The sequence below is a fragment of the Solanum lycopersicum genome, chromosome 1 (genome assembly GCF_036512215.1).
Source record: "Solanum lycopersicum chromosome 1, SLM_r2.1".
NCBI classification, from domain to species: domain Eukaryota; kingdom Viridiplantae; phylum Streptophyta; class Magnoliopsida; order Solanales; family Solanaceae; genus Solanum; species Solanum lycopersicum.
In genome coordinates this window covers 36,308,233-36,332,044 of record NC_090800.1, presented here as the reverse complement: position 1 = coordinate 36,332,044, position 23,812 = coordinate 36,308,233, and the positions used below count along the sequence as shown (strand labels likewise).

The window sequence follows — 23,812 nt, the reverse complement described above, 5'->3', positions numbered from 1 at the left end:
AGCTGTCGGCTGCTAGTGAATGCCTATGTTCTCCAAGTTGAAACCTTGCTGCACTAAAGACGCCTTCCGAAGCTACCGACGACGCTTGCATTGCTAATATATCTTGAACCATCGACATTAGTTTTGGAAATCCTTTGGTGCGCTCTCTCCACCATTTGAGAACATCTTCAGTAGATTCTGGCATTTGATTAATATATGCATCAAAATCATTTCTATTATCGTGAGAAAGTTCAAGATAATCCTCTAAATAATTATCAATATTATTTTCATCAAATCTAACCCTAGAGCTTTCAGGTTCATTTTCACTTGATAAATTTTTATTAGCATTATATAAATCATACAATTTTCTTGCTTCAATTTTTATGCTATCTTTAACTTGTTGACAGCTAGGAATTTCTTCTAATTCATCATTAATATCTAAGTTAAAATATATTTTTTCAACCATTCTTGATGGACCGAAATCTTTATACTTAGGGTGTAACAAACATGCAGTTAAATAAATTTGAGGAATAGGAATATAATATTTTTTAAATTTTATAATCATTTTTTCAACGGTTTGTTGAAATCTTGGTTTATTTTTAAATTTATATAATTTAGAAGAAATCATACAAATATCAAGCAAAACAGTACAAATTGATGGACTATAAAGTACAGAAATTCTTTTTGTAGTTAAGTAAAAAACTTTAAGGAAATCTATAAGTTCATTTATATCACGCCAATCATTATCATCTAGTCTATATGTCATATCAGAATTATGAGCATTCCAAACCATTTGTAAGGGTATTCGATATTCATAAGCGACTACAAGCATTTCATATAAAGTATTCCATCTAGTAGACACTGTTTTGGGAATTTTTCTAGGTGGAAGATTATTTTCAAAAAAACGATTTTGAAAATTTTTACGCCGAGACTTAACTTGACATTTAAATATAAAATGACATGCATTTTCAAGTTTCGTACATCCGTTATCATACATATTTAAACCATCTCTAACCATCAAATTATATATATGTGCAGTACATCTAATATGATAATTATCACCATAAAAAGGACAAAGTGTAGTTTTTAAATATTGAACAGCAGAATTATTACTTGAAGCATTATCTAATGTTATACTACTTATTTTATCACATATTCCATAACTTTGTAAAATATCTAAAATAGTTTGAGCAATATAACTACCTGTTTTTTGCATTTGACAACATTTGTAACCTAAAATTCTTTTTTGCATATAAAAATTTTCATCAATCCAATGTGCAGTAACAGTCAAATAATCGTTACCATTTACACTACGACCCATATCAGAAGTAATAACTATTTTACAAGTATTATAATAAAATAAACAACGAAGATATTGAAAATGTTTGTGCATGATAATCAAATACAGCCTTTTTTTATTGTATTTCTAGCAAAACCTTTAAAATTTGGATTATATACAATTTGAATATAATGTATAAAACCGAGATTTTCAGCAAAACTAAATGGCAAACCCATAACACATATCATTTTAGCTAGTTCTTCAAGATCTTTTTCTCTACTATATGAAGGTAGTAAACTAGAGCCAGAAACATTAGACGGATTTAATTGTGTTTGTACCATTTTAGAGCCGCCTACTCCTACATTTTCAGGAAGGGGGGTACCCTTTTTTTTAGCTTCCGCTACCGCTTTAGCATGCAAAAATTCATTTTTACAACAAGACATTAAATGACTACTCAAATGTCCCGTCCCGCCAGATTTGCCCACAGTTTTATGATTTAATATATGTTTACATTTATTACAAAAAACATGTGTTTTATCTTCATTTTGTGTCATAAATTGCCAAACAACCGATTTTTTAACACGTTCTACCTTAGGCCTAGGATGTACTGGGGGAACTGGGGCAAGACAACGAAAGGGAGCGGGACTAGGAGTAGTAGCCGTAGGTGGCTGAGTTTCATCATCATCATCATCAAAAATAGGCGTATCAGTATAATTATCAATATCTTTATCTTTATCATTATCACTAGGTGAATCCTCATCAAAATTACCAAAGCGACATTGTAAATGTTCATGATAAGGATCTAATCCTGAATTACTATCAACATTAAATACCGTATCATCAACATGTGTATAATCATCCGTATTTATTCTTAATATAGTAGATTATTTAGTTTTTGATTTAGAAGAACTACCGGTTTTTGCATTATCGGAGGATGTAAAATTACAAACATTTCTTACACGCTCTAATGCACTTTTTTCCCCTTTCCTTTTTGAACAATATTTTTTCCGAAATTCATATTAAAAAATTAAACGTGAGAATCAATATAATAAGAAAAATGTTGTGCAATTATGCAAACAATAAATCACAAATAAATAAATAATTATATAAATATAAATGAAACGCAAAATAAAAGTTAGAACGAATGTACCGAATGTCTACTTAAAAAAAGTAGACGTTTATGACCGCCGATAGCCGAACATGGAAAGTTGAAAATTGAATTTTGAAGCTCCAAATCTAATTTCCAAAGACCAAGTAAGGCAACACCGAAATTTAAGATATTATATATTATCGAATTAGAGATTAGAGATAAAGAGTAGAGAGTTGAGAGAGTAGAAGATGAATAGATGATATTGTGATTTAAAAGAATGAAATTTAGGGGTATTTATAAGTAAAAAGATGGGTTAAAGTGTAATTTTTAAAACTTTAGGGTATTTTAAAAGTTAGGGGTGGGGAAAGGGCTTTATTGGATGAATTTTTCTTCAACTAGCCGTTGGGGGGGCCCACTAGCCGATACCCAATGGCTAGTAACGGCTCTATTTAAAAAAAAAATTTAAACCGGACCGGACCTGACCGGACCGGTAATTACCGGAACCGGTAAAAACTGGATATCCGTAATTTCCATCTCGGTTCCTGTCCCAAAACCGAAAAACCCAAACCCTAACAGGTACTAACCGGTACCGAACCGGTACCGGACCGGGACAGACCGGACCGGGACAGACCGGACCGGGAACCGGTAGGTACCGGTTCCGCTGCCACTCTTAGCGTCGGGGATGGTCATGAAGGGCCTCGTCGTGCGTCAGTGCGTGGAGGGTTTTAAAGCGGGGGGCGGGCTAGGGCGTTGGGAGGAAGGTTGTGTTTAATAGATTTTAGAGTGCAATGAATGACGGATGTGATCATACCAGCACTAACACACCGGATCCCATCAGAACTTCGAAGTTAAGCGTGCTTGGGCGAGAGTAGTACTAGGATGGGTGACCCCCTGGGAAGTCCTCATGTTGCATCCCTCCTTTTTGTTGAAATTTGATCTCGTAATTGAAAAAAAATATACTCATTTATTTTTTTCCGAAAAATACGTTCGGATTGAGAAGTCATTAGGATATGGGATGGTGGCGTCGGGGTTGGGCGTGACGGGCGTCGTCGTGCGTCGGTGCGTGGAGGGTTATCAAGCGGGGGGCGGGCTAGGGCGTTGGGAGGAAGGTTGTGTTTAATAGATTTTAGAGTGCAATGAATGACGGATGCGATCATACCAGCACTAACGCACCGGATCCCATTAGAACTCTGAAGTTAACCGTGCTTGGGCGAGAGTAGTACTACGATGGGTGACCCCCTGGGAAGTCCTCCTGTTGCATCCCTTCTTTTTGTTGAAATTTGATCAAATAATTGAAAAAAATATACTCATTTATTTTTTTTTGCGAAAAATACGTTCGGATTGAGACGTCATTAAGATATGGGATGGTGGCGTCGGGGATGGGCGTGAAGGGCGTCGTCGTCCGTCGGTGCGTGGAGGGTTTTAAAGCGGGGGGCGGGCTAGGGCGTTGGGAGGAAGGTTGTGTTTAATAGATTTTAGAGTGCAATGAATGACGGATGCGATTATACCAGCACTAACGCACCGGATCCCAGAAGTCCTCGTGTTGCATCCCTCCTTTTTGTTGAAACTTGATCTCGTAATTAAAAAAATATACTCATTTATTTTTTTCCGGAAAATACGTTCGGATTGAGAAGTCATTAGGATATGGGATGGTGGCGTCGGGGATGGGCGTGACGGGCGTCAGTGCGTGGAGGGTTTTAAAGCGGGGGGCGGGCTAGGGCGCTTGGAGGAAGGTTGTGTTTAATAGATTTTAGAGTGCAATGAATGACAGTTGCGATCATACCAGCACTAACGCACCGTTTCCCATCAGAACTCTGAAGTTAAGCGTGCTTGGGCGAGAGTAGTACTAGGATGGGCAACCCCCTGGGAAGTTCTCGTGTTGCATCCCTCCTTTCTGTTGAAATTTGATCTTGTAATTGAAAAAAAAATATACTCATTTATATTTTTTTGCGGAAAATACGTTCGGATTGAGACATCATTAGGATATGGGATGGTGGCGTCGGGGATAGGCGTGACGGGCGTCGCCGTGCGTCGGTGCGTGGAGGGATTTAAAGCGGGGGTGGGCTATGGCGCTGGGAGGAAGGTTGTGTTTAATAGATTTTAGAGTGCAATGAATGACGGATGCGATCATACCAGCACTAACGCACCGTTTCCCATCAGAACTCTGAAGTTAAGCTTGCTTGGGCGAGAGTAGTACTAGGATGGGCGACCCCCTGGGATGTCCTCGTGTTGCATCCCTCCTTTCTGTTGAAATTTGATCTTGTAATTGAAAAATAAATATACTCATTTATATTTTTTTTGCGGAAAATACGTTCGGATTGAGACGTCAATAGGATATGGGATGGATGCGTCGGGGATAGGCGTGACGGGCGTCGTCGTGCGTCGGTGCGTGGAGGGTTTTAAAGCGGGGGTGGGCTAGGGCGCTGGGAGGAAGGTTGTGTTTAATAGATTTAAGAGTGCAATGAATGACGGATGCGATCATACCAGCACTAACGCACCGGATCCCATCAGAACTCCGAAGTTAAGCGTGCTTGGGCGAGACTTGTACTAGGATGGATCACCCCCTGGGAAGTCCTCGTGTTGCAACCCTTCTTTTTGTTGAAATTTGATCTCATAATTGAAAAAAATATACTTATTTATTTTTTTTGCGGAAAATACGTTTGGATTGAGACGTCATTAGGATATGGGATTGGGGCGTCGGGGATGGGCCTGACGGGCGTCGTCGTGCGTCGGTGAATGGAGGGTTTTAAAGCGGGGGGCGGGCTACGGCGTTGGGAAGATGGTTGTGGTTAATAGATTTTAGAGTGCAATAAATGATAGATGCAATCATACCAGCAGTAACGCACTGGATCCCATCAGAACTCTGAAGTTAAGCGTGCTTGAATGAGACTAGTACTAGGATGGGTGACCCCCTGGGAAGTCCTCGTGTTGCATCCCTCATTTTTGTTGAAATTTGATCTCGTAATTGAAAAAAAAATATACTCATTTATTTTTTTGCGGAAAATACGTTCGGATTGAGATGTCATTAGGATATGGGATGGTGGTCTCGGGGATGGGCGTTTTTGGCGTCGTCGTGCGTCGGTGCGTGGAGAGTTTTAAAGCGAGGGGCGGGCTAGGGCGTTGGGAGGAAGGTTGTGTTTAATAGATTTTAGAGTGCAATGAATAATGGATGCGATCATACCAGCACTAATGCACCAGATCCCATCAGAATTCCGAAGTTAAGCGTGCTTGGGCGAGAGTAGTACTAGGATGAGTGACCCCCTGGAAGTCCTCGTGTTGCATCACTCATTTTTGTTGAAATTTGATCTCGAAATTGAAAAAAAATATACTCATTTATTTTTTTTGCGGAAAATACGTTCAGATTGAGACGTCATTAGGATATGGGATGGTGGCGTCGGCGATGGGCGTGACGGGCGTCGTCGTGCGTTGGTGCGTGGAGGGTTATCAAGCGGAGGGTGGGCTAGGGCGTTGGGAGGAAGGTTGTGTTTAATAGATTTTAGAGTGCAATGAATGACGGATGCGATCATACCAGCATTAACACACCGGATCCCATCAGAACTCCGAAGTTAAGAGTGCTTGGGCGAGAGTAGTACTAGGATGGGTGACCCCCTGGGAAGTCCTCGTGTTGCATCCCTCCTTTTTGTTGGAATTTGATCTCGTAATTGAAAAAAATATACTCATTTGTTTATTTTTGCGGAGAATACGTTTTGATTGTGACGTCATTAGGATATGGGATGGTGGCGTCGGGGATGGGCGTGACAGGCGTCGTCGTGCGTCGGTGCGTGGAGGGTTTTAAAGCGGGGGGCAGGCTAGGGCGTTGGGAGGAAGGTTGTGTTTAATAAATTTTAGTGTGCAATGAATGACGGATGCGATCATATCAGCACTAACGCACCGGATCCCATCAGAACTCTGAAGTTAAGCGAGATTGGGCGAGAGTAGTACTAGGATGGGTGACCCATTGGGAAGTCGTCGTGTTGCATCCCTCCTTTTTGTTGGAATTTGATCTCGTAATTGAAAAAAAATATACTCATTTTATTTTTGCGGAGAATACGTTTTGATTGAGACGTCATTAGGATATGAAATGGTGGCGTCGGGGATGGGCGTGACAGGCATCGTCGTGCGCATGTGCGTGGAGGGTTTTAAAGCGGGGGGCGGGCTAGGGCGTTTGGAGGAAGGTTGTGTTTAATAGATTTTAGAGTGCAATGAATGACGGATGCGATCATACCTTCACTAAGGCACTGGATCCCATCAGAACACCGAAGATAAGCACGCTTGGGCGAGAGTAGTACTAGGATGGGTGACCCCCTGGAAGTCCTCGTGTTGCATCCCTCCTTTTCGTAGTAATTTGATCTCGTAATTGAAAAAAAATACTCATTTTATTTTTGCGGAGAATACGTTTTGATTGAGACGTCATTAGGATATGGGATGCTGGCGTTGGGGATGGGCGTGACGGGCGTCGTCGTGCGTCGGTGCGTGGAGGGTTTTTATGCAGGGGAAGGGCTAGGGCGTTGGGAGGAAGGTTTTGTTTAACAGATTTTAGAGTGCAATGAATGACGGATGCGATCATACCATCACTAATGCACCAGATCCCATCAGAACTCCGAAGTTAAGCGTGCTTGGGCGAGAGTAGTACTTGGATGGGTGACCCCCTGGAAGTCCTTGTGTTGCATCCCTTATTTTTGTTGAAATTTGATCTTGTAAATGAAAAAAAAATATACTCATTTATTTATTTTTGCGGAGAATATGTTTGGATTGAGACGTAATTAGGATATGGGATAGTGGCGTCGGTGATGGGCTTGACGGGCGTTGTCGTGCGTCGGTGCATAGAGGGTTTTAAAGCAGGGGGGGCTAGGGAGTTTGGAGGAACGTTGTGTTTAATAGATTTTAGAGTGCAATGAATGACGGATGCGATCATACCAGCACTAACGCTCCGGATTCCATCAGAACTCCGAAGTTAAGCGTGCTTGGACGAGAGTAGTACTAGGATGGCTGACCCCCTGGGAAGTCCTCGTGTTGCATCTCTCCTTTTTGTTGAAATTTGATCTCGTAATAGAAAAAATATATACTCATTTATTTTTTTTTGCGGAGAATACGTTTGGATTGAGACGTCATTAGGATATGGGATGGTGGCGTCGGGGAAGGGCGTGACGGGCGTCGTCGTGCGTCGGTGCGTGGAGGATTTTATTGCTGTGGAAGGGCTAGGGCGTTAGGAGGAAGGTTTTGTTTAATAGATTTTAGAGTGCAATGAAAGACGGATGCGATCATACCAGCACTAACACACCGGATCCCATCAGAACTCCGAAGTTAAGCTTGCTTGGGCGAGAGTAGTACTAGGATGGGTCCCCTGGGAAGTCCTCGTGTTGCATCCCTCATTTTTGTTGAAATTTGATCTCGTAATAGAAAAAATATATACTCATTTATTTATTTTTGCGAAGAATACGTTTGGATTGAGACGTCATTAGGATATGGGATGGTGGCGTCGGGGAAAGGCGTGACGGGCGTCGTCGTGCGTCGGTGCGTGGAGGATTTTATTGCTGTGGAAGGGCTAGGGCGTTAGGAGGAAGGTTTTGTTTAATAGATTTTAGAGTGCAATGAATGACGGATGCGATCATACCAGCACTAACACACCGGATCCCATCAGAACTCCGAATTTAAGCGTGCTTGGGCGAGAGTAGTACTAGGATGGGTGACCCCCTGGGAAGTCCTCGTGTTGCATCCTTCATTTTTGTTGAAATTTGATCTCGTAATTGAAAAAAAATATACTCATTTATTTTTGCGGAAAATACGTTTTGATTGAGACGTCATTAGGATATGGAATGGTGGCGTCGGGGATGGGCGTGATGGGCGTCGTCGTGCGTCGGTTTGTGGAGGGTTTTGAAGCGGAGGCGGGCTAGGGCATTGGGAGGAAGGTTGTGTTTGATAGATATTAGAGTGCAATGAATGACGGATGCGATCATACCAGCACTAACGCACCGGATCCCATGTGACCTCCGAAGTTAAGCGTGCTTGGGCGAGAGTATTACTAGGATGGGTGAACCCCTGGGAAGTCCTCGTGTTGCATCCCTCCGTTTTGTTGAAATTTGATTTCGTAATTGAAAAAAAATATACTCATTTATTTATTTTTGCGGAGAATACGTTTTGATTGAGACATCATTCGGATATGGGATGGTGGCGTCGGGAATAGGCGTGACGGCTATCGTCGTGCGAGGAGGGTTTTAAAGCGGGGGGAGGGCTAGGGCGTTGGGAGAAAGGTTGTGTTTAATAGATTTTAGAGTGCAAAGAATGACGGATGCGATCATACCAGCACTAACGCACCGGATCCCATCAGAACTCCGAAGTTAAGCGTGCTTGGGCGAGAGTAGTACTAGGATGGGTGACCCCCTGGGAAAACTTCTTGTTGCATCCCTCCTTTTTGTAGTAATTTGATATTGTAATTGGAAAAAAAATACTCATTTATTTATTTTTGCGGAGAATACGTTTTGATTGAGACGTCATTAGGATATGGGATGGTGGCGTCGGGGATGGGCGTGACGGGCGTCGTCGTGTGTCGGTGCGTGGAGGGTTTTAAAGCGGGGGGGGGGGAGGGTTGGGGCTAGGGTGTTTGGAGGAACATTGTGTTTAATAGATTTTAGAGTGCATTGAATGACGGATGTGATCATACCAGTACTAAGGCACCGGATCCCATCAGAACTCCGAAGTTAAGCGTGCCTGGGCGAGAGTAGTACTAGAATGGGTGACCCCCTGGGAAGTTCTCGTGTTGCATTCCTCTTTTTTGTTGAAATTTGATCTCGATATTGAAAAAAATATTCTCATTTATTTATTTTTGCGGAGAATACGTTTGGATTGAGACTTCATTAGGATATGGGATGATGGCGTCGGGGATGGGCGTGACAGGCGTCGTCGTGCGTCGGTGCGTGGAGGGCTTTAAAGAGGGGGGCGGGCTAGGGCGTTGGGAGGAAGGTTGTGTTTAATAGATTTTAGAGTGCAATGAATGAAGGATGCGATCATACCAGCACTACCGCACCGGACCCCATCAGAACTCCGAAGTTATGCGTGCTTGGGCGAGAGTAGTACTAGGATTGGTGACCCCCTCGGAAGTCCTCGTGTTGTATCCCTCCTTTTTGTTAAAATTTGATCTCATAATTGAAAAAAAATATACTCATTTATTTATTTTTGTGGAGAATACGTTTGGATTGAGACGTCATTAAGATATGGGATGGTGGCGTCGGGGATGGGCGTGACGGGCGTCGTCGTGCATCGGTGCGTGGAGGGTTTTAAAGCGGGGGAAGGGCTAGGACGTTGGGAGGAAGGTTTTGTTTAATAGATTTTAGAGTGCAATGAATGATGGATGCGATCAAAGCAGCACTAACGCACCGGATCCCATTAGAACTCCGAAGTTTAGCGTGCTGGGGCGAGAGTAGTACTAGGATGGTTGACCCCTTGGGAAGTCCTCGTGTTGCATCCCTCCTTTTTGTTGAAATTTGATCTCGTAATTAAAAAAATATATACTCATTTATTTATTTTTGCGGAGAATACGTTTGAATTGAGACGTCATTAGGATATGGGATGATGGCGTCGGGGATGGGTGTGACAAGCCTCTTCGTGCGTCAGTGCATGGAGGGTTTTAAAGCGGGGGGCGGACTAGGGCGTTGGAAGGAAGGTTGTGTTTAATAGATTTTAGAGTCCAATGAATGACGGATTAGATCATTCCAGCACTACCGCACCGGATCCCATCAAATCTCCGAAGTTATGCGTGCTTCGGCAAGAGAAGTACTAGAAAGGGTGACCCCCTGGGAAGTCCTCGTGTTGCATCCCTCCTTTTTGTTGAAATTTGATCTTGTAATTGAAAAAAAATATACTCATTTATTTATTTTTGTGGAAAATACGTTAGGATTGAGACGTCATTAGGATATGGGATGGTAGCGTCGGGGATGGGCGTGACGAGCGTCGTCGGGCGTCGGTGCGTGGAGGGTTTTAAAGCGGGGGGCGGGCTAGTGCGTTGGGAGGAAGGTTGTGTTTAATAGATTTTAGAGTGCAATGGATGAAGTATGCGATCATACCAGCACTAACGCACCAGATCCTATCAGAACTCCGAAGTTAAGCGTGCTTGGGCGAGAGTAGTACTAGAATGGGTGACCCCCTGGGAAGTCCTCGTGTTGCATCCCTCCTTTTTGTTGAAATTTGATCTTGTAATTGAAAAAAAATATACTCATTTATTTATTTTTGCGGAAAATACGTTAGGATTGAGACGTCATTAGGATATGGGATGGTAGCGTCGGGGATGGGCGTGACGAGCGTCGTCGGGCGTCGGTGCGTGGAGGGTTTTAAAGCGGGGGGCGGGCTAGTGTGTTGGGAGGAAGGTTGTGTTTAATAGATTTTAGAGTGCAATGAATGACGGATGCGATCATACCAGCATTAACGCACCGGATCCCATCAGAACACCCAAGTTAAGCTTGCTTGGGCGAGAGTAGTACTAGGATGGGTGACACCATGGGAAGTCCTCGTGTTGCATCCTCCTTTTTGTTAAAGTTTAATCTCGTAATTGAAAAACAAAATGTCCTCGTGTTGCATCCTCCTTTTTGTTAAAATTTAATCTCGTAATTGAAAAACAAAATATACTCATTTATTTATTTTTGCGGAAAATACGTTTGGATTGAGACGCCATTAGGATATGGGATGGTGGCGTCGTGAATGGGCGTGACAGGCGTCGACGTGTGTCGGTGCGTGGAGGGTTATAAAGGGGGGCGAGCTAGGGCATTGAGGAAGGTTGTGTTTAATAGATTTTAGAGTGCAATGAATGACAGATGCGATCATACCAGCACTAACGCACCGGATCCGATAAGATTTCCGAAGTCAAGCGTGCTTGGGCGAGAGTAGTACTAGGATGGGTGACCCCATGGGAAGTCCTCGTGTTGCATCCTCTTTTTTGTTAAAATTTGATCTCGTAATTGAAAAAAAATATAGTCATTTATTTATTTTGCGGAAATTACGTTTGGATTGAGACGTCAATAGGATATGGGATGGTGGCGTGGGGGATGGGCGTGATAGGCGTCGTCGTGCGTCGGTGCGTGGAGGGTTTCAAAGCGGGGACGGGCTAGGGCGTTGGGAGGAAGGTTGTGTTTAATAGATTTTAGAGTGCAATGAATGATGGATGCGATCATACAAGCACTAACGCGCCGGATCCCCTCAGAACTTCGAAGTTAAGCGTGCTTGGACGAGAATAGTACTAGGATGGGTCACCCCTGGGAAGTCCTCGTGTTTCATCCCTCCTTTTTGTTGAAATTTGATCTCGTAATTGAAACAAAAATATGCTCATTTATTTAGTTTTGCGGAGAATGCGTTTGGATTGAGACGTCATTAGGATATGGGGTGGTGGTGTCGGGGATGGGCGTGACGGGCGTCGTCGTGCGTCGGTGAGTGGAGGTTTTTCAAGCGGGGGGAGGGGCTAGTGCGGTGGGAGAAAGGTTGTGTTTAATAGATTTTGGAGTGCAATGAATGATAGATGCGATTATACCAGCACTACAACACCAGATCCCATCAGAACTTCGAAGTTAAGCGTGCTTGGGCAAGAGTAGTACTAGGATGGATGACCCCTTGGGAAGTCCTCGTGTTGCATCCTCATTTTTGTTAAAATTTGATCTCGTAGTTGAAAAATAAAATATACTCATTTATTTATTTTTGCGGAAAATACGTTTGGATTGAGACGCCATTAAGATATGGGATGGTGGCGTCGGGGATGGGCGTGACGGGCGTCGTCGTGCATTGGTGCATGGAGGGTTTCAAAGCTAGGGGCGGGCTAGGGCGTTGGGAGGAAGGTTGTGTTTAATACATTTTAGAGTGCAATGAAAGACGAATGCGATCGTACCAGCACTAACGCGCCGGAGCGTGCTTGGGCGAGAGTAGTACTAGGATGGGTGACCCCTGGAAAGTCCTGCTGTTCCATCCCTCCTTTTTGTTGAAATTTGATCTCGTAATTGAAAAAAAATACTCATTTATTTTTGTTTTTATGGAAAATATGTTTGGATTGAGACGTCATTAGGATATGGAATAGTGGCGTCGGGGATGGGTGTGACGGGCGTCGTCGTGCGTCGGTGCTGGGAGGGTTTTCAAGCGGTGGGCGGGTTAGGGCGGTTGGAGGAAGGTTGTGTTTAATTGATTTTAGAGTGCAATGAATGACGAATGCGATCATACCAGCACTACAGCACTGGATCCCATCAGAACTTCAAAGTTAAGCGTGCTTAGGTGAGAGTAGTACTAGGATGGGTGACCCCCTGGGAAGTCCTCTTGTAGCATCCTTTCTTTTGTTAAAATTTGATCTCGTAATTGAAAAACAAAATATACTCATTTATTTTTTTTTGCGGAAAATACGTTTGGATTGAGACGCCATTAGGATATGGGATGGTGGCGTCGAGGATGGGCGTGACGGGCGTCGTCGTGCGTCGGTGCGTGGTGGGTTTCAAACCTAGGGTCGGGCTAGGGCGTTGGGAGGAAGATTGTGTTTAATAGATTTTAGAGTGCAATGAATGACAGATGCTATCATACCAGCACTAACGCACCGGATCCTATTAGAACTCCGAAATTAAGCGTGCTTGGGCGAGAGTAGTACTAGGATGGGTGACCCCCTTGGAAGTCCTCGTGTTGCATCCCGCATTTTTGTTGAAATTTGATCTCGTAATTGAAAAAAAATATACTCATTTATTTATTTTTGCAGAAAATACGTTTGGATAGAGACGTCATTAGGATATGGGATGGTGGCGTCGGGATGGGCGTGACTTGCGTCGTCGTGTGTCGGTGCGTGGAGGGTTTTAAAGCGGGGTGCGGGCTATTGCGGTGGGAGAAAGGTTGTGTTTAATAGATTGTAGAGTGCAATGGATGAAGGATGCGATCATACCAGCACTAACGCATCGGATCCCATGAAAACTCCGAAGTTAAGCGTGCTTGGGCGAGAGTAGTACTAGGATGGGTGACCCCCTGGGAAGTCCTCTTGTTGCATCCCTCTATTTTGTCGAAATTTGATCTCGTAATTGAAAAAAATATACTCTTTTATTTATTTTTTCGAAAATACGTTTGGATTGAGACGTCATTAGGATATGGGATGGTGGCTTCGCGGATGGGCGTGACGGGCGCCGTCATGCGTCCGTGCGTGGAGGGTTTCAAAGCGGGGGGTGAGCTAGGGCGTTGGAGGAAGGTTGTATTTAATAGATTTTAGACTGCAATAAATGACAGATGCGATCATAGCAGCACTAACGCGCCGGATCCCATCTGAACTCCGAAGTCAAGCGTGCTTGGGCGAGAGTACAACTAGGATGGGTGACCCCATGGGAAGTCCCCGTGTTGCATCCTCCTTTTTGTTAAAATTTGATCTAGTAATTTAAAAACAAAATATAGTCATTTATTTATTTTTGCGGAAAATAGGTTTGGATTGAGAAGTCATTAGGATATGGGATGGTGGTGTCGCGGATGGGCGTGACGGGCGTCATCGTGCGTCAGTGCGTGGAGGGTTTTAAAGCGGGGGCGAGCTAGGGCGTTGGGAGGAAGGTTGAATTTAATAGATTTTAGAGTGCAATGAATGACAGATGCGATCATACCAGCACTAACGCGTCGGATCCCATCTGAACTCCGAAGTTGAGCGTGCTTGGGCTTGAGTAGTACTAGGACGGGTGACCCCATGGGAAGTCCTCGTGTTGCATCCTCCTTTTTGTTAAAATTTAATCTCGTAATTGTAAAACAAAATATACTCATTTATTTATTTTTACGGAAAATACATTTGATTGAGACGCCATTAGGATATGGGATGGTGGCGTCGTGAATGGGCGTGACAGGCGTCGACGTGCGTCGGTGCGTGGAGGGTTTTAAAGGGGGGGCGAGCTAGGGCATTGAGGAAGGTTGTGTTTGATAGATTTTAGAGTGCAATGAATGACAGATGCGATCATACCAGCACTAACGTGCCGGATCCGATCAGATTTCCGAAGTCAAGCGTGCTTGGGCGAGAGTAGTACTAGGATGGGTGACCCCATGGGAAGTCCTCGTGTTGCATCCTCTTTTTTGTTAAAATTAGATCTCGTAATTGAAAATCAAAATATAGTAATTTATTTATTTTGCGGAAATTACGTTTGGATTGAGACGTCAATAGGATATAGGATGGTGGCATGGGGGATGAGCGTGATAGGCGTCGTCGTGCGTCGGTGCGTGGAGGGTTTCAAAGCGGGGGCGGGCTAGGGCGTTGGGAGGAAGGTTGTGTTTAATAGATTGTAGAGTGCAATGAATGATGGATGCGATCATACCAACACTAACGCGCCGGATCCCCTCAGAACTTCGAAGTTAAGCGTGCTTGGACGAGAGTAGTACTAGGATGGGTCACCCCTGGGAAGTCCTCATGTTGTATCCCTCCATTTTGTTGAAATTTGATCTCTTAATTGAAACAAAAATATGCTCATTTATTTATTTTTGCGGAGAATGCGTTTGGATTGAGACGTCATTAGGATATGGGGTGGTGGCGTCGGGGATGGGCGTGACAGGCGTCGTCGTGCATCGGTGCGTGGAGGTTTTTCAAGCGGGGGGAGGGGCTAGTGCGGTGGGAGAAAGGTTGTGTTTAATAGATTTTGGAGTGCAATGAATGATAGATGCGATCATACCAGCACTACAACATCGGATCCCATCAGAACTTCGAAGTTAAGCGTGCTTGGACAAGAGTAGTACTAGGATGGATGACCCCTTGGGAAGTCCTCGTGTTGCATCCTCATTTTTGATAAAATTTGATCTCGTAATTGAAAAATAAAATATACTCATTTATTTATTTTTGCGGAAAATACGTTTGGATTGAGACGCCATTAAGATATGGGATGGTGGCGTTGGGGATGGGCGTGACGGGCGTCGTCGTGCATTGGTGCGTGGAGGGTTTCAAAGCTAGGGGCGGGCTAGGGCGTTGGGAGGAAGGTTGTGTTTAATACATTTTAGAGTGCAATGAAAGACGAATGTGATCGTACCAGCACTAACGCGCCGGAGCGTGCTTGGGCGAGAGTAGTACTAGGATGGGTGACCCCTGGAAAGTCCTGCTGTTCCATCCCTCCTTTTTGTTGAAATTTGATCTCGTAATTGAAAAAAATACTAATTATTTTTGTTTTTATGGAAAATACGTTTGGATTGAGACGTCATTAGGATATGGGATTGTGGCGTCGGGGATGGGTGTGACGGGCGTCGTCGTGCGTCGGTGCGTGGAGGGTTTTCAAGCGGTGGGCGGGCTAGGGCGGTTGGAGGAAGGTTGTGTTTAATTGATTTTAGAGTGCAATGAATGACGAATGCGATCATACCAGCACTACAGCATCGGATCCCATCAGAACTCCGAAGTTAAGCGTGCTTGGGTGAGAGTAGTACTAGGATGGGTGACCCCCTGGGAAGTCCTCGTGTTGCATCCTCTCTTTTGTTAAAATTTGATCTCGTAATTGAAAAACAAAATATACTCATTTATTTTTTTTTGCGGAAAATACGTTTGGATTGAGACGCCATTAGGATATGGGATGGTGGCGTCGAGGATGGGCGTGACGGGCGTCGTCGTGCGTCGGTGCGTAGTGGGTTTCAAAGCTAGGGGCGGGCTAGGGCGTTGGGAGGAAGATTGTGTTTAATAGATTTTAGAGTGCAATGAATGACAGATGCTATCATACCAGCACTAACGCACCGGATCCTATTAGAACTCCGAAATTAAGCGTGCTTGGGCGAGAGTAGTACTAGGATGGGTGACCCCCTAGGAAGTCCTCGTGTTGCATCCCACCTTTTTGTTGAAATTTGATCTCGTAATTGAAAAAAAATATACTCATTTATTTATTTTTGCAGAAAATACGTTTGGATTGAGACGTCATTAGGATATGGGATGGTGGCGTCGGGGATGGGCGTGACTTGCGTCGTCGTGCGTCGGTGCGTGGAGGGTTTTAAAGCGGGGGGCGGGCTAGTGCGGTGGGAGAAAGGTTGTGTTTAATAGATTGTAGAGTGCAATGGATGAAGGATGCGATCATACCAGCACTAACGCATCGGATCCCATGAAAACTCCGAAGTTAAGCGTGCTTGGGCGAGAGTAGTACTAGGATGGGTGACCCCCTGGGAAGTCCTCTTGTTGCATCCCTCTTTTTTGTCGAAATTTGATCTCGTAATTGAAAAAAATATACTCTTTTATTTATTTTTGTGAAAATACGTTTGGATTGAGACGTCATTAGGATATGGGATGGTGGCTTCACGGATGGGCGTGACGGGCGTCGTCATGCGTCCGTGCGTGGAGTGTTTTAAAGCGGGGGCGAGCTTGGGCGTTGGAGGAATGTTGTATTTAATAGATTTTAGAGTGCAATGAATGACAGATGCGATCATACCAGCACTAACGCGCCGGATCCCATCTGAACTCCGAAGTTAAGCGTGCTTGGGCGAGAGTACTACTAGGATGGGTGACCCCCATGGGAAGTCCTCGTGTTGCATCCTCCTTTTTGTTAAAATTTGATCTAGTAATTGAAAAACAAAATATAGTCATTTATTTATTTTTGCGGAAAATAGGTTTGGATTGAGACGTCATTAGGATATGGGATGGTGGCGTCGCGGATGGGCGTGACGGGCGTCGTAGTGCGTTAGTGCGTGGAGGGTTTTAAAGCGGGGAAGAGCTAGGGCGTTGGGAGGAAGGTTGAATTTAATAGATTTTAGAGTGCAATGAATGACATATGCGATCATACCAGCACTAACGCGCCGGATCCCATCTGAACTCTGAAGTTGAGCGTGCTTGGGCTTGAGTAGTACTAGGACGGGTGACCCCCTGGGAAGTCCTCGTGTTGCATCCTTCTTTTTGTTAAAATTTAATCTCGTAATTGAAAAAAAATATACTCATTTATTTATTTTTGCGGAAAATACGTTTTGATTGAGACGTCATTAGGATATGGGATGGTGGCGTCGAGGATGGGCGTTACAGGCATCGTCGTGCGTCGGTGCGTGGATGGTTTCAAAGCGGGGGCGGGCTAGGGCGTTGGGAGGAAGGTTGTGTTTAATAGATTTTAGAGTGCAATGAATGACTGATGCGATCATACTAGCACTAACGCATCAAATCCCATCAGAACTCCGAAGTTAAGCGTGCTTGGGCGAGAGTAGTACTAGGATGGGTGACCCCCTGCGAAGTCCTCGTGTTGCATCCCTCCTTTTTATTGACATTTGATCTCGTAATTAAAAAAAATATATACGTTTGGATTGAGACGTTATTAGGATATGGGATGGCGGCGTCGAGGATGGGCGTAATGGGCTTCGTCGTGCGTCGCTGCGTGGAGGGTTCTAAAGCGGGAGGCGGGCTAGGGCGTTGGGAGGAAGGTTGTGTTTAATATATTTTAGTGTGCAATGGATGACGGATGCGATCATACCATCACTAACGCACCGGATCCCATAAAAACTACGAAGTTAAGCGTGCTTGGGAGAGAATAGTACTAGGATGGGTGACCCCCTCGGATGTCCTCGTGTTGCATCCCTCCTTTATGTTGAAATTTTATCTCGTAATTGAAAAAAATATGCTCATTTATTTATTTTTGTGGGAAATACGTTTGGATTCAGACATCATTAGGATAAGGGATGGTGGCGTCGGGGATGGGCGTGATAGGCGTCATCGTGCGTCGGTGCGTGGAGGGGTTTAAAGCGGGGGGGCAGGCTAGGGCGTTGGGAGGAAGGTTGTGTTTAATAGATTTTAGAGTGCAATGAATGACAGATGCGATCATGCCAGCACTAACGCACCAAATCCTATTAGAATTTCGAAGTTAAGCGTGCTTGGGAGAGAGTAGTACTGTGATGGATGACCCCTAGGGAAGTCCTCGTGTTGCATCCCTCCTTTTTGTTGAAATTTGATCTCGTAATTGAAAAAAATATAATCATCATTTATTTATTTTTACGGAAAATACGTTCGGATTGAGACGTCATTAGGATATGGGATGGTGGCGTCGGGGATAGGCGTGACGGGCGTCGTCGTGCGCCTGTATGTGGAGGGTTTTAAAGCACAGGGTAGGCTAGGGCGTTGGGAGGAAGGTTGTGTTTAATAGATTTTACAGCGCAATGAATGACGGATGAGATCATACAAGCACTAACACAAAGGATCCCATCAGAACACCGAAGTTAAGCGTGCTTGCGCGAGAGTAGTACTAGGTTGGGTGACCCCCTGGTAATTCCTCGTGTTTTATTTCTCCTTTTTGTTGAAATTTGATCTCGTAATTAAAAAAAATATACTCATCATTTATTTATTTTTGCGGAAAATACATTCGAATTTAGACATCATTAGGATATGGGAAGATGGCGCCGGGGATGAGCGTGACGGCGTCATCGTGCGTTGGTGCGTGGCGGGTTTTAAAGCGGGGGCGTGCTAGGGCATTGCGAGGAAGGTTGGGTTTAATAGATTTTAGAGTGCAATGAATGACGGATGCGATCATACCAGCACTAACGTACTGGATCCCATTAGAATTTCGAAGTTAAGCGTGCTTGGGCGAGAGCAGTACTAGAATGGGTGACCCCTTGGGAAGTCCTCGTGTTGCATCCCTCCTTTTTGTTGAAATTTGATCTCGTAATTAAAAAAATATAATCATCATTTATTTATTTTTGCGGAAAATACTTTCGGATTGAGACGTCATTAGGATATGGGATGGTGGCGTCGGGGATGGTTGTGACGGGCGTCGTCGTGCGCCTGTGTGTGGAGGGTTTTAAAGCGTAGGGCAGGCTAGGGCATTGGGAGGAAGGTTGTGTTTAATAGATTTTACAGTGCAATGAATGACGGATGCGATCATACCAGCACTAACACAAAGGATCCCATCAGAACACCGAAGTTAAGCGTGCTTGGGCGAGAGTAGTACTAGGTTGGGTGACCCCCTGGTAATTCCTCGTGTTGTATTTCTCCTTTTTGTTGAAATTTGATCTCGTAATTAAAAAAAATATACTCATCATTTATTTATTTTTGCGGAAAATACATTTGGATTGAGACATCATTAGGATATGGGAAGATGGCGCCGGGGATGAACGTGACGGCGTCATCGTGCGTTGGTACGTGGAGGGTTTTAAAGCGGGGGCGTGCTAGGGCGTTGCGAGGAAGGTTGGGTTTAATAGATTTTAGAGTGCAATGAATGACGGATGCGATCATACAAGCACTAACGTACTGGATCCCATCAGAACTCTGAAATTAAGTGTGCATGGGCGAGAGTAGTACTAGGATGTGTGACCCCCTGGTAAGTTCTCGTGTTGCATACCTCCTTTTTGTTGAAATTTGATCTCGTAATTGAAAAAAAATATACTCATCAACTATTTATTTTTACGGAAAATACGTTCGGATTGAAACTTCATTAGGATATGGGGTAGTGGTGTCGGGGATGGGCATGACGAGCGTCGTCGTGCGTCGGTGCGTAGAGGGTTTTAAACAGGAGGCGGGCTAGGGCATCGGGAGGTAGGTTGTGCTTAATAGATTTAATAGTGCAATCAATGATGGATGCTTTCATTCCAGCACTAGTGCACCACACCTCATCAGAACTCCGAAGTTAAGCGTGCTTGGGAGAGAGTAGTATTAAGATTGGTGACCCCCTTGGAAGTCCTCGTGTTGCATCCCTCCGTTTTGTTGAAATTTCATCTCGTAACTGACAATAAAATACTCATTATTTATTTATTTTTGCGGAAAATATGTTCGGATTGAGACGTCATTAGAATATGGGATGGTGGCTCGGGGATGGACGTGACGGGCGTCGTCGTGCGTCAGTGCGTGGAGGGTTTTAAAGCAGGGAGCGGGCTAGGGAATTAGGAGGAAGATTGTGTTAATTAGATTTTAGAGTGCAATGAATGATGGATGTGATAATCTAGCACTAATGCACCAGATCCCATCAGAACTCCGAAGTTAAGTGCGCTTGGCGAGAGTCGTACTAGGATGGTTGACCTACTGGGAAGTCCTCGTGTTGCATCCATCATTTTTGTTGAAATTTGATCTCGTAATTGAAAAAAATATACTCATCATTTATTTATTTTTTGAGGAAAATACGATCCGATTGAGACGTCATTAGGATATGGGATGGTGGCTTTGGAGATGGGCGTCGTCGTGCGTCGGTGCGTGGAGAGTTTTATAGCGGGAGGTGGGATACGGCGTTAGGAGGAAGGTTGTGTTTAATAGATTATAGAGTGCAATGAATGACGGATGTGATCATACCAGCACTAACACACCAGATCCCATCAGAACTCCGTAGTTAAGCTTGCTTGGGCGAGAGTGGTACTAGGATGGGTGACCCCCTAGGAAGTTCTCATGTTGCATCCCTCCTTTTTGTTGAAATTTGATCTCGTAATTGAAAAAAATATACTCATCATTTATTTATTTTTTGAGGAAAATACGTTCGGATTGAGACGTCATTAGGATATGGGATGGTGGCGTCAGGGATGGACGTGATGGGCGTCGTCGTGCGTCGGTGCATGGAGGGTTTTAAAGCCGGGGGCAGGCTAGGGCGTTGGGAGGAAGATTGTGTTTAATAGATTTTAGAGTGCAATGAATGATGGATACGATCATACTAGCACTAACGCACCAGATCCCATCAGAACTCCGAAGTTAAGCGTGGTTGGGCGTGAGTAGTATTAGGATGGGTGATTCCCTAAGAAGTCCTCGTGTTGCATCCCTCCTTTTTATTGAAATTTGATCTCGTAATTGAAAAAATATACTTATTTATTTATTTTTGAGGAAAATATATTCGGATTGAGACGTCATTAGGATATAGGATGGGGGCGTCACGGGAGTCGTCGTGCGTCGGTGCGTGGAAGTTGGGGACAGGCTTGGGCTTTGGGAGCAAGGTTGTGTTTATTAGAATTTAGAGTGCCATGAATGACAGATGTGATCATACCAGCACTAACGCACTGGATCACATCAGAACTCTGAAGTTAAGCGTGCTTTGGCTAGAGTAGCACTAGGATGGATGACCCCCTAGGAAGTCCTCGTGTTGCATCCTTCTTTTTTTTTGTAAATTTGATCTCGTAATTAAAAAAAATATGTTTTTTTTATTTATTTTTGCGGAAAGTACGTTCGGATTGAGACGTCATTAGGATATGGGATGGGCGTTTCAGGGATGGGCGTGACGGGCGTCATCGTGCGTCGGTGCGTGAAGGGTTTTAAAGTGGGGCGGGCTAGGGAGTTGTGATAAAGGTTGTGTTTAATATAATTTACAGTGAAAAGAATGATGGATGCGATCATACTAGCAATAACGCACCGGATCCCATCAGAACTCCGAAGTAAAGCGTGCTTAAGCGAGAGTAGTACTAGAGTGGTGACCCCAATGGGAAGTCCTCGTATTGTATCCCTTCTTTTTGTTGAAATTTGATCTCGTAATTGAAAAAATATACTTATTTATTTATTTTTGAGGAAAACACATTTGGATTGAGACGTCATTAGGATATAGAATGGGGGCGTCGCTGATGGGCGTCACGGGCTTGGTCGCGCGTCGGTGCGTGGAGGGTTTTAAAGCGGGGGGCGTGCTAGGGCGTTGGGAGGAAGATTGTGTTTAATAGAATTTAGAGTGCAATGAATGATGGATGTGATCATACCAGCACTAACGCACCGAATCTCATCAGATCTCCGAAGTTAAGCGTTCTTTGGCGAGAGTATTACTAGGATGGTTAACCCCCTGGGAAATCCTCGTGTTGCATCCCTCCTTTTTGTTGAAATTTGATTTCGTAATTGAAAAAATATCCTTATGTATTTATTTTTGCAGAAAATACGTTCGGATTGAGACGTCATTAGGATAAGGGATGGGGGCGTTCGGGATGGGCGTGACGGGCGTCGGTGCGTGAAGGGTTTTAATGTGGGGGCAGGCTAGGGCTTTGAGAGGAAAGTTGTTTTTAATAGAATTTAGAGTGCGACGAATTATAGATGATGATAAGCTCAATCTTACTTCTCAAATAAAAAGTAAAGTGGTCATATCAAGTAAAGAACCCAACTAATGAGGTTGGGATCGTTTCCACGAGGAAAATAGTTCAGACGTAACTTCAATCTATTATTACTATTATTTGGTCAATTATTTCCATAAAAATCAAAGGCAATAAAAGGGGGTTTTATTTCTAAATGAATGAAAATAACTAACTAAATTAAAGTAGACACCTAGCAAATTCAAATACTGGAGTTTAATCAATTAATAAAAGTAACTAGGGTTTACATGTTCCCCACAAGTTCCTAGCTTTATAATTCTAACAATAACAATTCTTTCCTAGTATCTTGCATTCAAAGTGATAAGTTATGTATTTCTAAATCCTTGGTCCGGCATCTAGAAAATTTCACTCCGCACCTTGGTCCGGCTAAGTGTGTTGCTATACTTAACCCTTACCTTTACCTCATATTAAGCATTGTATTCGATATTTGACTAGAAGTTATTACCTCGTACCAATCTATACTAGCCTATTAGATAGTATACACTAAATCTATGTTGATAATTCTTTTCCTATTACCTACCTCCTTTGTCCGGCAAGTAGCATTAAGGCGAGTTCTAACATTGTCCATCCATTAAAAAGAATTCTAAACGAAAGAATTATCAATACATGCAAGACACTTTTCTAGAATTAATATGTTAGTTAGGTTTTACCTCATTATTCACCTATTGTTCCCACAACCCTAGTTATAGAGTTTAGTTATCCATAGTCATAATAACAATATTCATATATATAATATAAGAATTCATGCACTTACTTCAATGAGAAAGACTAAAATTCAAAAAATTACTTGATTAATCGACAAAATCACCAACAATCAACTCCAAAGAAAAGTGTAACAATCCAAACTGTAATAATCAAAATAATCTTCTAACAAAGAATCTTACATGAAAGTGTATAATAACCAAAATCTAACCCCAAAAATGAGGTTTTTACAACTATCTATAAAAAACAAAAACATGATAAAAAAAAGTACTCTAATTGCTGAAAATCTATCAAAACGCGGTTGGGTCGACAGACCTAGTGACGGACAGTCGCGGTTATGACGGGCCAGCATGGGCTCCATCGTCCCATACTTTGCAAACTCTTGTGCTGCTCTCTTCATTACCCTCGGCGGCAGGTATGACATACCGTTAACACTTAAACTTTTGGAATTTGGTTACTAGGACTACTTATCTAATCATCACGATGAACCAGTAGGACGGACCGTCATGGCTATGACGGTATGTCATGCACTTCGTTACTCCACACTTGGTCAAACTTCCACATCTTCCTTCAGCATCTTCACTACGACGCCACCTACGGACCGTCACAGGCTCCGTAGGTGGTAACTTTTCTGCATTTCTAGCTCAAAAACTTCTGCGTTCAACTTTAGACAGATTTCCTGCAAATAAATGGAAACTTACATCAAAATCAATACAAAAAGGCTTTTGTACACACACTACAAAAATCTTTGTACAATAGTATCCATGTTTTAGCTTTCGCAATCATTTGGCTATCAATCCTGATCAGTCTCATCATATTTATACATG

General features: G+C 43.6%; 39 non-coding genes and 13 pseudogenes across 39 annotated transcripts; all 52 read left to right on the top strand.

Moving 5' to 3' along the window:
* The first annotated feature begins 3,145 nt into the window (after positions 1–3,145).
* LOC138341005 (5S ribosomal RNA) lies at positions 3,146–3,264 on the top strand. Its single transcript, XR_011213830.1, has one exon. It is a non-coding gene; the product is annotated as a 5S ribosomal RNA (ribosomal RNA).
* Positions 3,265–3,493: 229 nt separating this feature from the next.
* Positions 3,494–3,612, top strand: LOC138341044 (5S ribosomal RNA). The gene has a single exon (XR_011213868.1). It is a non-coding gene; the product is annotated as a 5S ribosomal RNA (ribosomal RNA).
* A 505-nt stretch (positions 3,613–4,117) lies between these two features.
* Positions 4,118–4,236, top strand: LOC138341097 (5S ribosomal RNA). The gene has a single exon (XR_011213920.1). It is a non-coding gene; the product is annotated as a 5S ribosomal RNA (ribosomal RNA).
* Positions 4,237–4,467: 231 nt separating this feature from the next.
* Positions 4,468–4,586, top strand: LOC138341104 (5S ribosomal RNA). The gene has a single exon (XR_011213927.1). It is a non-coding gene; the product is annotated as a 5S ribosomal RNA (ribosomal RNA).
* A 232-nt stretch (positions 4,587–4,818) lies between these two features.
* Positions 4,819–4,937, top strand: LOC138341035 (5S ribosomal RNA). The gene has a single exon (XR_011213859.1). It is a non-coding gene; the product is annotated as a 5S ribosomal RNA (ribosomal RNA).
* Positions 4,938–5,166: 229 nt separating this feature from the next.
* LOC138341103 (5S ribosomal RNA) lies at positions 5,167–5,285 on the top strand. The gene has a single exon (XR_011213926.1). It is a non-coding gene; the product is annotated as a 5S ribosomal RNA (ribosomal RNA).
* Positions 5,286–5,515: 230 nt separating this feature from the next.
* On the top strand, positions 5,516–5,633 carry LOC138341088 (5S ribosomal RNA). The gene has a single exon (XR_011213911.1). It is a non-coding gene; the product is annotated as a 5S ribosomal RNA (ribosomal RNA).
* Positions 5,634–5,863: 230 nt separating this feature from the next.
* Positions 5,864–5,982, top strand: LOC138340901 (5S ribosomal RNA). Its single transcript, XR_011213728.1, has one exon. It is a non-coding gene; the product is annotated as a 5S ribosomal RNA (ribosomal RNA).
* Positions 5,983–6,212: 230 nt separating this feature from the next.
* On the top strand, positions 6,213–6,331 carry LOC138341099 (5S ribosomal RNA). The gene has a single exon (XR_011213922.1). It is a non-coding gene; the product is annotated as a 5S ribosomal RNA (ribosomal RNA).
* A 228-nt stretch (positions 6,332–6,559) lies between these two features.
* On the top strand, positions 6,560–6,677 carry LOC138341115 (5S ribosomal RNA; annotated as a pseudogene).
* Positions 6,678–6,903: 226 nt separating this feature from the next.
* Positions 6,904–7,021, top strand: LOC138341065 (5S ribosomal RNA). The gene has a single exon (XR_011213889.1). It is a non-coding gene; the product is annotated as a 5S ribosomal RNA (ribosomal RNA).
* Positions 7,022–7,251: 230 nt separating this feature from the next.
* LOC138341036 (5S ribosomal RNA) lies at positions 7,252–7,370 on the top strand. Its single transcript, XR_011213860.1, has one exon. It is a non-coding gene; the product is annotated as a 5S ribosomal RNA (ribosomal RNA).
* A 231-nt stretch (positions 7,371–7,601) lies between these two features.
* LOC138341068 (5S ribosomal RNA) lies at positions 7,602–7,717 on the top strand. The gene has a single exon (XR_011213892.1). It is a non-coding gene; the product is annotated as a 5S ribosomal RNA (ribosomal RNA).
* Positions 7,718–7,948: 231 nt separating this feature from the next.
* Positions 7,949–8,067, top strand: LOC138340949 (5S ribosomal RNA). Its single transcript, XR_011213776.1, has one exon. It is a non-coding gene; the product is annotated as a 5S ribosomal RNA (ribosomal RNA).
* Positions 8,068–8,293: 226 nt separating this feature from the next.
* LOC138341058 (5S ribosomal RNA) lies at positions 8,294–8,412 on the top strand. The gene has a single exon (XR_011213882.1). It is a non-coding gene; the product is annotated as a 5S ribosomal RNA (ribosomal RNA).
* Positions 8,413–8,635: 223 nt separating this feature from the next.
* On the top strand, positions 8,636–8,754 carry LOC138340988 (5S ribosomal RNA). Its single transcript, XR_011213814.1, has one exon. It is a non-coding gene; the product is annotated as a 5S ribosomal RNA (ribosomal RNA).
* Positions 8,755–8,995: 241 nt separating this feature from the next.
* Positions 8,996–9,114, top strand: LOC138340961 (5S ribosomal RNA). Its single transcript, XR_011213788.1, has one exon. It is a non-coding gene; the product is annotated as a 5S ribosomal RNA (ribosomal RNA).
* Positions 9,115–9,344: 230 nt separating this feature from the next.
* LOC138341100 (5S ribosomal RNA) lies at positions 9,345–9,463 on the top strand. Its single transcript, XR_011213923.1, has one exon. It is a non-coding gene; the product is annotated as a 5S ribosomal RNA (ribosomal RNA).
* A 231-nt stretch (positions 9,464–9,694) lies between these two features.
* Positions 9,695–9,813, top strand: LOC138341081 (5S ribosomal RNA). Its single transcript, XR_011213904.1, has one exon. It is a non-coding gene; the product is annotated as a 5S ribosomal RNA (ribosomal RNA).
* Positions 9,814–10,044: 231 nt separating this feature from the next.
* LOC138341126 (5S ribosomal RNA) lies at positions 10,045–10,163 on the top strand (annotated as a pseudogene).
* Positions 10,164–10,394: 231 nt separating this feature from the next.
* LOC138341016 (5S ribosomal RNA) lies at positions 10,395–10,513 on the top strand. Its single transcript, XR_011213840.1, has one exon. It is a non-coding gene; the product is annotated as a 5S ribosomal RNA (ribosomal RNA).
* A 231-nt stretch (positions 10,514–10,744) lies between these two features.
* On the top strand, positions 10,745–10,863 carry LOC138341094 (5S ribosomal RNA). Its single transcript, XR_011213917.1, has one exon. It is a non-coding gene; the product is annotated as a 5S ribosomal RNA (ribosomal RNA).
* Positions 10,864–11,150: 287 nt separating this feature from the next.
* Positions 11,151–11,269, top strand: LOC138341071 (5S ribosomal RNA). Its single transcript, XR_011213895.1, has one exon. It is a non-coding gene; the product is annotated as a 5S ribosomal RNA (ribosomal RNA).
* A 228-nt stretch (positions 11,270–11,497) lies between these two features.
* On the top strand, positions 11,498–11,615 carry LOC138341112 (5S ribosomal RNA; annotated as a pseudogene).
* Positions 11,616–11,848: 233 nt separating this feature from the next.
* LOC138341084 (5S ribosomal RNA) lies at positions 11,849–11,967 on the top strand. The gene has a single exon (XR_011213907.1). It is a non-coding gene; the product is annotated as a 5S ribosomal RNA (ribosomal RNA).
* A 558-nt stretch (positions 11,968–12,525) lies between these two features.
* On the top strand, positions 12,526–12,644 carry LOC138341095 (5S ribosomal RNA). Its single transcript, XR_011213918.1, has one exon. It is a non-coding gene; the product is annotated as a 5S ribosomal RNA (ribosomal RNA).
* A 232-nt stretch (positions 12,645–12,876) lies between these two features.
* Positions 12,877–12,995, top strand: LOC138341078 (5S ribosomal RNA). The gene has a single exon (XR_011213901.1). It is a non-coding gene; the product is annotated as a 5S ribosomal RNA (ribosomal RNA).
* A 230-nt stretch (positions 12,996–13,225) lies between these two features.
* On the top strand, positions 13,226–13,344 carry LOC138341067 (5S ribosomal RNA). The gene has a single exon (XR_011213891.1). It is a non-coding gene; the product is annotated as a 5S ribosomal RNA (ribosomal RNA).
* Positions 13,345–13,572: 228 nt separating this feature from the next.
* Positions 13,573–13,691, top strand: LOC138341105 (5S ribosomal RNA). Its single transcript, XR_011213928.1, has one exon. It is a non-coding gene; the product is annotated as a 5S ribosomal RNA (ribosomal RNA).
* A 231-nt stretch (positions 13,692–13,922) lies between these two features.
* Positions 13,923–14,041, top strand: LOC138341096 (5S ribosomal RNA). The gene has a single exon (XR_011213919.1). It is a non-coding gene; the product is annotated as a 5S ribosomal RNA (ribosomal RNA).
* Positions 14,042–14,269: 228 nt separating this feature from the next.
* On the top strand, positions 14,270–14,388 carry LOC138341083 (5S ribosomal RNA). The gene has a single exon (XR_011213906.1). It is a non-coding gene; the product is annotated as a 5S ribosomal RNA (ribosomal RNA).
* Positions 14,389–14,618: 230 nt separating this feature from the next.
* On the top strand, positions 14,619–14,736 carry LOC138341114 (5S ribosomal RNA; annotated as a pseudogene).
* Positions 14,737–14,969: 233 nt separating this feature from the next.
* On the top strand, positions 14,970–15,088 carry LOC138341087 (5S ribosomal RNA). The gene has a single exon (XR_011213910.1). It is a non-coding gene; the product is annotated as a 5S ribosomal RNA (ribosomal RNA).
* Positions 15,089–15,644: 556 nt separating this feature from the next.
* LOC138341011 (5S ribosomal RNA) lies at positions 15,645–15,763 on the top strand. The gene has a single exon (XR_011213836.1). It is a non-coding gene; the product is annotated as a 5S ribosomal RNA (ribosomal RNA).
* A 232-nt stretch (positions 15,764–15,995) lies between these two features.
* On the top strand, positions 15,996–16,114 carry LOC138341074 (5S ribosomal RNA). Its single transcript, XR_011213897.1, has one exon. It is a non-coding gene; the product is annotated as a 5S ribosomal RNA (ribosomal RNA).
* A 231-nt stretch (positions 16,115–16,345) lies between these two features.
* Positions 16,346–16,464, top strand: LOC138341066 (5S ribosomal RNA). The gene has a single exon (XR_011213890.1). It is a non-coding gene; the product is annotated as a 5S ribosomal RNA (ribosomal RNA).
* A 227-nt stretch (positions 16,465–16,691) lies between these two features.
* LOC138341051 (5S ribosomal RNA) lies at positions 16,692–16,811 on the top strand. The gene has a single exon (XR_011213875.1). It is a non-coding gene; the product is annotated as a 5S ribosomal RNA (ribosomal RNA).
* A 231-nt stretch (positions 16,812–17,042) lies between these two features.
* LOC138341098 (5S ribosomal RNA) lies at positions 17,043–17,161 on the top strand. The gene has a single exon (XR_011213921.1). It is a non-coding gene; the product is annotated as a 5S ribosomal RNA (ribosomal RNA).
* A 229-nt stretch (positions 17,162–17,390) lies between these two features.
* On the top strand, positions 17,391–17,509 carry LOC138341080 (5S ribosomal RNA). Its single transcript, XR_011213903.1, has one exon. It is a non-coding gene; the product is annotated as a 5S ribosomal RNA (ribosomal RNA).
* Positions 17,510–17,714: 205 nt separating this feature from the next.
* On the top strand, positions 17,715–17,833 carry LOC138341120 (5S ribosomal RNA; annotated as a pseudogene).
* Positions 17,834–18,064: 231 nt separating this feature from the next.
* LOC138341116 (5S ribosomal RNA) lies at positions 18,065–18,183 on the top strand (annotated as a pseudogene).
* A 233-nt stretch (positions 18,184–18,416) lies between these two features.
* LOC138341125 (5S ribosomal RNA) lies at positions 18,417–18,535 on the top strand (annotated as a pseudogene).
* Positions 18,536–18,766: 231 nt separating this feature from the next.
* On the top strand, positions 18,767–18,885 carry LOC138341062 (5S ribosomal RNA). Its single transcript, XR_011213886.1, has one exon. It is a non-coding gene; the product is annotated as a 5S ribosomal RNA (ribosomal RNA).
* A 232-nt stretch (positions 18,886–19,117) lies between these two features.
* Positions 19,118–19,236, top strand: LOC138341106 (5S ribosomal RNA). Its single transcript, XR_011213929.1, has one exon. It is a non-coding gene; the product is annotated as a 5S ribosomal RNA (ribosomal RNA).
* A 231-nt stretch (positions 19,237–19,467) lies between these two features.
* Positions 19,468–19,586, top strand: LOC138341109 (5S ribosomal RNA). The gene has a single exon (XR_011213932.1). It is a non-coding gene; the product is annotated as a 5S ribosomal RNA (ribosomal RNA).
* Positions 19,587–19,819: 233 nt separating this feature from the next.
* On the top strand, positions 19,820–19,938 carry LOC138341128 (5S ribosomal RNA; annotated as a pseudogene).
* A 232-nt stretch (positions 19,939–20,170) lies between these two features.
* LOC138341122 (5S ribosomal RNA) lies at positions 20,171–20,287 on the top strand (annotated as a pseudogene).
* A 225-nt stretch (positions 20,288–20,512) lies between these two features.
* LOC138341089 (5S ribosomal RNA) lies at positions 20,513–20,631 on the top strand. Its single transcript, XR_011213912.1, has one exon. It is a non-coding gene; the product is annotated as a 5S ribosomal RNA (ribosomal RNA).
* Positions 20,632–20,865: 234 nt separating this feature from the next.
* On the top strand, positions 20,866–20,984 carry LOC138341110 (5S ribosomal RNA; annotated as a pseudogene).
* A 207-nt stretch (positions 20,985–21,191) lies between these two features.
* Positions 21,192–21,310, top strand: LOC138341118 (5S ribosomal RNA; annotated as a pseudogene).
* Positions 21,311–21,540: 230 nt separating this feature from the next.
* LOC138341111 (5S ribosomal RNA) lies at positions 21,541–21,659 on the top strand (annotated as a pseudogene).
* Positions 21,660–21,888: 229 nt separating this feature from the next.
* Positions 21,889–22,007, top strand: LOC112940813 (5S ribosomal RNA; annotated as a pseudogene).
* Positions 22,008–23,812: the final 1,805 nt, after the last annotated feature.